The following is a 7540-nucleotide window of genomic DNA, read 5'->3' as shown; positions in this document are numbered from 1 at the left end:
GCATGTCCTGTTTTGTCCCCACACAGGACTGGGCTCCTTTTGGCCTCCATGCCTGCTGGGCTGTACGGTGCCCTTGCAGTAACTGCTGGTAAGACTTGGATGCTTGAATGTAGTTAGGAACCAGCCCAGGGTCCCCACTGATGCTCATGAGGGGGCTCAGTGAGGTGCTCTCTGATCTCTACTCCAGGGGGAGATCAAGGGCAGACTTGGGCCATGAGACCTGCAGGCACCAAAGGCGCTTCATTGCCATCCCAGCCCCTCCACAGCCCCGCAGGATCCGGGGTCACTTCCTGGGCCTTGGGAGGCACAGCGGCCACTCCTGGCAGCTCTGGCTGGCAAGCAATGCGTCCTCTAAAGCTCTGCTTTTGTTCAGTGGTATCACTTGGGGCCAAGGAGGTTTGCGCTGGTTTTAGAGTCCTGGGAGGATTTCCGGGCAACCTGCGGCCACACTCCCTGCTCTGGGAGCTTCGGCAGGCTCTCAGTCTCTGCCATTGGTTGTCCCAGGGGCAGGAGAAGCTGCCTCGGAGGACAGAAGACCCAAGTGGAGCTACAGGAACCTCAGGGATTCCATGAACATTAACAGTCTGCTGCCCAGAAAAGTCTTCACCTGGGGAAACCTCCTTAGTGATCTGATGTCATGTGTGATCTGATGTCATGTGTGTTAGAGTTCTGGGTGAGATTTTTTCCTTCAGGAAAACAAATTTCACTGAGAGAGAGAGACAGAGAGAGAGAGACAGAGAGACAGAGACAGAGACAGAGACAGAGACAGAGACAGAGAAGTGGGGGGAAGCAAACCAGAAACCTGAGACTGTGACTTCCCTACACTTGGGGGTGGAGAATCCAGACCGTGCTGAGCTTGTGGGTTCTCAGACCGGCTCTGGGAGATTGCAGAGGCCGAGACTCACTTCCTGCTTCCAGCCCGTGAGCCTCTGTTGCTCTTTTCAGGACTCTTGTTATCCTTCTGTGGTCAGAGGGCTGGCAGGGGAGTGGTCGGCTCCCAGGCTCTGTGCCTGGAGCCAGGCCCAGCCTCGGCCAGGGGAAACAGCCCCACAGGGGAGGTCACACAGCAGGAATCAGGGACACGGGCCTCCCTCCTCCCTGTGACTCTGAATTTGCGTCCTTTGAAGTTTATTTCTTTGGCTCCACCACTATGCTCTTTGAGTTCTTCTTTTCAGCCTCCTTCTTCTCCAGGGTCGAGAAGACCAGCTGAGTCTTTCCCTGGAAGAGCTGAGAGAAGGGGAGAATGGCAGGAATGAGGCGAGGTGGCACGGGCCTGCGGGGGGCTCAGCGCTGTCCCTCACTGCCACTCCCGGAGCCAGGGAGCACCCTCCTGTGGAAATCCTGCCAGTGGCAGGCAGCTGAAGGTGCCTCCAGCCCCAGCCAGGGTGCCTGGGCTCACGTCCAGCTGGGGACCCGGAGCTGTGTCACCCCCACAGTCCAGCCGCTTCAGTGAGGTTTAGGTGATTTGAAACCAAATTTGGATGTGTTCCAAAGCAGGATTCAGTGTCTGGGGAGGGCGCTGGGATCGTGGACGGCGGCCAGAGGGGTTGGAACCTTATCAGCAATGTTCTATTTTTTCCCAAGAAAAATGTACTCATGGACTATTTGTGTAATTAAAAAAAAAGCACTTGGAAAAAAATATCAGGCTTAAAGAACTTACTGTAAAAATACCAGCTGTTTTTAAAAAGATTCCAAACAAGTTCTCTGGCAGAGTGGGCGGCGGGGAAGGAGTGCGGGCTTCCGTCCCTGCCAAATGGTTTCGAGTCAGACTCGCTCCCTCGCCAGATTCCCCATCTGAGCCCGGGAAGCGGGGCCTGAGTTACCAGGTGCCCCCAGCCCTTGCTTCCGGTAACCAGGTGTGGCGCTGTGCAGCTCTTGGGCACTTCTGATGGGCGGGAGGGCTCCTTCAGAGACGCCTGCAGGGCGGGGGCCTGGGCTTGTAAGGGCTCCCGCACCATCGGCAGCAGCAGAGCTCACTGTGGGGCCATCTGGGCAGGCCAGCCGGGTCCTCCCTGGACAGTTATGCCAGGCCCTAGGAATCTTCTGGGAGCCCTGGTCTCGGTGCAGCGAGACCGAAGTCTGGCCTTGCTGCCTGGTCAGTCGCTTCTCTCTCTTCCCTCAGAACTGGACAGCCATGATCCATGGGTGCCATCAAGACAGAGATGGTCTGGTCAGGGACGCTGGCCCAGTGACCCTACCTCCCCCCCGTCACTATGGCAACAGCTCAAAAGAGTCCCAAGAGCCTAAGAATCCTGCCTCCACCGAGGGCGGGCAGAGGGCGAGGTTGGATGAGGTCAGACAAAGAGGGACTAATAGGGTCCTGTTCTCAGCAAACCACAAAGTGCCACTATTCCAGATAGCAGCGGCATACCAGGAGACCAGCAGGCTTTCAAATCCCAGCAAACCTAGTAACCTGATGAGGATGGTTCCAGCACGGTCCAGAAAGCCACCCAGAAGCAGAATTAGAGGAAGAGAAAGGAGGGGTGGGGTAGGGGAGGGAAGGGAGGGGTGGGAGAGGGGAGAGGGTGGGGGAAGGGGAAGGGGTGGGGAGGGAGGGGTGGGGGAGGGGGAGGGGGAGAAAAAGTAGAAATAACCCAGCATTCGTAGACCTCATGGCCCTTCACCTGCTGCATGGCTCAGAGCGAGGCCCCAGCCCTCAGCAACAAAGGCGACCGTGTGCACCGAATGGAAACCTGCAGAATATCAGGAGGATACCGAGCAAGCCAGTCCCCGACGTCTGCACCAAAAAGATGACATTTGTGCATAAAAATGTGTCTACATATGTATGTACAGCAAAATACAAAAGAAAATAATTTAAAGTGTTAGCAATAGTTAGCTTTAAAAAGTAAGATGATGTGGAATTTAAAATTTTGGCTTATCTGGATTTTCTTTAATGAATATGCATTTCTCTTGTATCTCTCAAAGCTTTTTATTTCCTTAAACATTACTGTAGACAGAGAGTTAAAGGGCTGTCATTCTTTCCCTCATGAAAAGGTGCTGTTTTGAAGAATCAAGCTTTCTTTGTAACTAAAGTTTTATTAATTTGAATGCTAATAATTTAAGAAGTATCATCTTCAGACTCAGCCAACCATGAACGGGCATCTCTGGAGGAAAACCGTGTCTGTGATAAACACACAGAGGCTTTTTCTTGTCATCATTTCCTCAAAAATATAAAAGAACCATGTATTTCCCTTGTACATGGTATCGCATGTGGCTGAGATATTGCTTCTACCTCACCGCCGCGTTGAGAAGCCGACATGTGCTTGTAAGTGGTTGAGAGATTGTTTTTTCAGGACTTTTATAGGTAAATGGATGCAACTTGAGACCCTACTCATTAGTGAACTAAATAAGACACACGTGTGTAAACACCACATTGTCTCATTGGTGTAAGAAGCTGGAAGAAACAACGTATGTATATGTGTGTATATGTACATGTGTATATACTGTGTATACATGTGTATGTGTGTCTGTATATGTGTATATATGTGTATATGTGTGTATGTGTGTATGTATATGGTGTGTATATGTGTATGCATATGTATATAAAAATAGTGATAGTTACATTACTGACTTCTCTGAGTGCACTGCAGAGAAAGATTTGTGCTGTAATTGTTCAGACAATTGAATGCAGATGTCTTGTGCTCTGGGTGAACGATTTGGGGATGACAATGTGCGACATATGTACCATTGTTGCTCCCTGATTGACATGCTTTTGAAATTTTCAATCTTTTATTTTTCTCCTTAAAATAAAATGGATTTGGAAAAAGAAAAAGAAAACAAAGTATACAGGAGGATTTGTGATGCCGTGCCTTCTATACAAAGGACTTGAACATCCAGAGACTCTGGACTCCGCGAGGGTCCCAGCACCAAACCCCATCTACTCACAAAGGCTGAGACAGCTGTTCCCAGCAGCACGCACCCTCATACCTTCTTGGGATAGATCCCATAAGAGTTGAAGTGTAATCTCATCAGGAGGAAGGGGCCAAATTCTCCATGTCCTCCGATAATACTTGGACCTCCAGGGCCATTGGAAGAGTGGCAGTGTTTGTGTCTGTGTCTCCACCTTCAGAGTCTCTAGACTGGTTTCTTAGAGCTTTTCCAGCTCCTCCAGGGCATACAAACCTTCAGTCTCAGAATCCCAGTCTTTTAATAGGGCGCTTCTACCTCACCGCAGCATTGAGAAGCCGACATGCACTTGTTAGAAGTGTGAGCCAAGTAGAGGACCGGGACCGGACCTTGGCTGCAAGCTCTGTTCGAGGGGAAAACAGCCAGTCCCCACAGGCAGCACTTACATCAGGACAGAGCTTGGAAGGGACAAACACGTGAATCACGCTACGTGTTATCCTGATAGTGGCTGGCAGCTGTTGGAAACCAAAGGAAGTGAGGTGCTCCTATGTGTGTTTGCTATTTTTATTTGTTGATTTATATTTTTTTTCCGGTGTTAGAGGATGGAGCCCAGCTCTGCACATGTGCTAAGCCTGTTACTTAAAGGACGGTTTAGTGTGCTACAGGAAGACAGAAATATGGGCTGTAAAATACAAAAGGAAGAAAGTCGAGCTGTAAAAACAAGCTACAAGGGATATTATATGTGTTGTCTCTTCTAACTGATAAATTCAAATATATTCTCCTTTTAAGACAATCCATGAGGGAAATTTATTTCTGGCTCCTGTGCCAGAGAAAGAGATGTCTTAATTAAATTATTGATTCTTTTTATGTCTCAGGTCTGTGAATATTATAAATAATTGCATTTTCTGCTTTGTCTGGTCCCTGAGAAACTCTGTATATAATCTACATACTACCTTACTCTTGGTTTGATTACAGACATACTTTCATTTTTCCCAGAATTCTTTATTTGAATTTATCTTATTTAAATTTTCAAAAGTTACATCAAATTATTATGGTATGAAGTGGAATATAAAAGAAGATCTTTTTAAAGGGTGCGTTTGAAAAGGCAAAATAAATTTATCACTATCTCTCGAGCAATTCTCCAATCCTTATGATTGCTCATTCAGTGGATTGTTTTTAAAGCTACTTGAGTGTGGGCATATTTCTTTATGTTAAGCAGCACTTTAAAAAATTAGGAAGTGTAGGATACTGTAAACAGAAGCCATGGAAGAAAAACTGGACTCTGTCAAAATTTAAAACTTTGGTGCTTCAAGTATATCATCAAAAAAGGAGAAAGACAGCCCACAGGATGGCAGAAAACACTGCAAATCTCATGTCTGATAAGGGACTTACATCTAAAATGCATAAGGGATTTTGCAACGCAGTAATAAAAAGATTTATAACCCAATTTAAAAATGGGCAAAAGAAATAAATAGACACATCTCCAAGGATGTGTAAATGCCTACCGAGCACAGGAAAAGTTCCCGACATCGTAGTTATCAGGGAGATGCCAGCCAGGCTGTGAGATGCCCCTTTCATGAGAATAGCTGCCATCAGACATTGGGGGTGTTAGTGAGAGGAGGCAGGGACAGGAACTTCATCCTTTCCTGGTGGGAATGTAAACTGGCACCGTAACTCTGGAAAATGATCTCGCAGTTCCTCAGAAATTTAAATACAGAATTACCCTATGTCTCAGAAATCCACTCCTGGGAATAAACCTTAAAAAAATGAAAACACAAGTCTACATGGAAACTTAGACATAAATATTCATAGTGACATAATTCATCATAGCCTTCAGCCGAAAAGGGGTGAACAAAATATGGCATATCCATACAGGTGGATATTATTTGGCCATAAAATGAGTAGGCCATAAAATGTCACATCCTGTAAAGATGAACCTTGAAAACGTTATTCTAAGGACAAAGAAGTTGGGATTACCAAGGTCACGTATTATATCCTCCCATCTGTGTGGAATGTCCAGAAGGGCAAATAAATAGGGACAGAAGTCTCTGCTCAAGACTGGAGAGTTGGGGAAGCTCACGTGACAGCCAAGGAGTAAGGAGCTTCTCCTCTCTGAGGCGATGAAAATGCTTTACTCTGGTTTTGGCGGTGCTCGTACAGTACTTGGATATGATAAAAGCCATTGACACTTAGGATTTAATGGGGGAATTCAACGATATATGAATTGTGTCTTAATGCAGCTGTTTAAAACCAGGCAGGAGGTCGTCATCCTGCTTGGCCGGCGGAGTGGGCTGGGGGTGATGTCCAGGTCTGCGAGTCCTCATGAGCTGGAAATGCCCTAACACCCACCACCTCAAGGAGTAGAGGCTCATGTGAGCTCATGGCTTTAGTCCCTGGCTGGCCGGCAGGACTGTGTGGGGAGGGGCCTGGCCGAGGAAGGGGGCAGCTGGGGAGCAGAGAGGGAGGGCAGAGCTAGGGGCCAGAGCGTGCCCCAGTTTAATATTAAATAACAGTTCTCCAGGCCTCATGGCGCGAGGACCTCAGCAAAGTTCTAGGAGGCCAGGGATGCAGGACAGGCAAGGGCACCTTCTCTGCCCAGCTCCCAGGGAGCCTCAGTCAGGTGGCCCGAGAGGCAGTGGTCCCTGCGCCAGTGGTCATGTGCCCGCTGGCCTCAGCTGTAGAATCAGCAGGATTTTAGTCTACGCCCTGCACCTGGGTTCTCTTGGCTCCTGAACTGGACCTTGCACAGCTGATGCTGAAATGCTGGGAAGAGAGGCTGCTGGCAGCTGCAGGCTGCCCAAGTTTAAGAAGCTTGAGTCTGGAGTTCTCAGGAATAAGAATGCGGTCAGCCAGCACCAGGCTCTGGTGTAGAGACAGAAAGACCAGGGCACAGGCCAAGAGGACCGGTCCTCTGAGGACCTGGGAGACATTTTGGAGCCGTGTTCACTGAGTCCAACACCAAACCATGAGTTAATGCTATTTCCTTGCCATTTAATTAATTAATGACACTGAGGATTGAACCCAGGGCTTCCCACTGAGCTATATCCCCAGCCCTTTTTCAAATTCATATTTTAAGGCAGGGCCTTGCTAAGTCTCTAAGTTGCCCAGGATAGGCTCAAACTTGTGATCCTCCCACCTCAGCTTCCCTGACTGCTGGGAACACTGGCAGGCCCCACCGCACCTGGTTGTTTGCCGTTTTTTGCAGTGCAATGGAGATTTGGCCAGTCATTCGGAGAGTAAGTGGAGATTCACACCCAGCACATCTGAGCCAAAGCCCCTTTTCTTTCTCCTGGACCAGTTCCCCTGATATCCTAAACGGAACAGGTCCAGAGGAGGAGACTCCCCCGTCCTCCAAACACAGAGACTCTGCTCCAGGCCCAGGTTTTCAGGAGATTCTTGGGGCTCCCCTGAGGGTGTGACCTGCCTTCCAGACATCCCGCTTGTTTCTCTCCCCCCCAGGATCCTGCAGCGGACCCTCTCTGAAACTCCAGGCTGGGGCTGCTGCTGCCAGTCTCACGGGAGAGGAGGAGAAAGCATGATGGGAGCTCCTGCTCCCTAGCTTCGTTCCGTCTCTCTCTCTCAGGGTGCCTTTTGTTGCCAAGGAAGATAAAACAGATGTCTTGGCAAGTGCTTCAGATGCTTCCTGCCAAACCAGGGGAGAGCTTGTCTGCAGTCTAGATTCGGCCAAGGAAGA

At 48.8% G+C, this 7540-nt stretch overlaps 1 long non-coding RNA gene across 1 annotated transcript; it reads left to right on the top strand.

Annotated features, from left to right (window-relative positions):
* The first annotated feature begins 2582 nt into the window (after positions 1-2582).
* On the top strand, positions 2583-4752 carry LOC134471852 (uncharacterized). The gene is made up of 2 exons (XR_010041565.1): positions 2583-3408; positions 3768-4752. It is a non-coding gene; the product is annotated as an uncharacterized LOC134471852 (long non-coding RNA).
* The last annotated feature ends 2788 nt before the right edge of the window (positions 4753-7540 follow it).

The sequence above is a fragment of the Cavia porcellus genome, unplaced genomic scaffold, assembly GCF_034190915.1.
Source record: "Cavia porcellus strain 051 isolate PalLab524CR breed Dunkin Hartley unplaced genomic scaffold, mCavPor4.1 scaffold_1, whole genome shotgun sequence".
In the NCBI taxonomy this organism is placed as follows: domain Eukaryota; kingdom Metazoa; phylum Chordata; class Mammalia; order Rodentia; family Caviidae; genus Cavia; species Cavia porcellus.
This window is presented reverse-complemented; position numbering and strand designations above follow the sequence as displayed.